The sequence below is a fragment of the Sinocyclocheilus anshuiensis genome, unplaced genomic scaffold (assembly GCF_001515605.1).
Source record: "Sinocyclocheilus anshuiensis isolate Anshui unplaced genomic scaffold, SAMN03320099.WGS_v1.1 scaffold1874, whole genome shotgun sequence".
Lineage (NCBI taxonomy): Eukaryota > Metazoa > Chordata > Actinopteri > Cypriniformes > Cyprinidae > Sinocyclocheilus > Sinocyclocheilus anshuiensis.
Window position 1 is genome coordinate 138,812 of NW_015546140.1, and position 368 is coordinate 139,179.

Here is a 368-nt window from a genome sequence, read left to right on the forward strand (position 1 = left end):
CACACACACACACACACACACACACAGACACTCTCACACTCACAGACACAGACACACACACACACAGTCACTCACACTCACAGACACACAGACAGACACACACACAGTCACTCTCACACTCAGACACACAGACTCACTCACATTCACACACACACACACACACACGCGCGCACAGACACACACACACACACACGCGCACAGACAGACACACACACAGTCACTCTCACACTCACAGACACACAGACTCACTCACATTCACACACTCGCAGACACACACACACACACGTGCACAGACACACACACACACACACACACTCACTCACTCACTCACACACTCTCACACACACACACACACACACAGACACTCT

General features: G+C 51.4%; 1 protein-coding gene across 3 annotated transcripts in view; it reads right to left on the reverse strand.

Moving 5' to 3' along the window:
• Positions 1 to 230: 230 nt before the first annotated feature.
• Positions 231 to 368, reverse strand: part of LOC107701179 (cyclin-dependent kinase 4-like) — a 6,828-nt gene continuing 6,690 nt past the window's right edge. For 2 of the 3 annotated variants that reach the window (XM_016503149.1, XM_016503147.1), the window contains exon 9: positions 236 to 262. The gene's annotated coding sequence lies outside the window, so the exon portion shown is untranslated. Of the gene's footprint in view, positions 263 to 368 lie in introns of all 3 variants that reach the window. The other variant, XM_016503148.1, reaches the window with a different exon arrangement.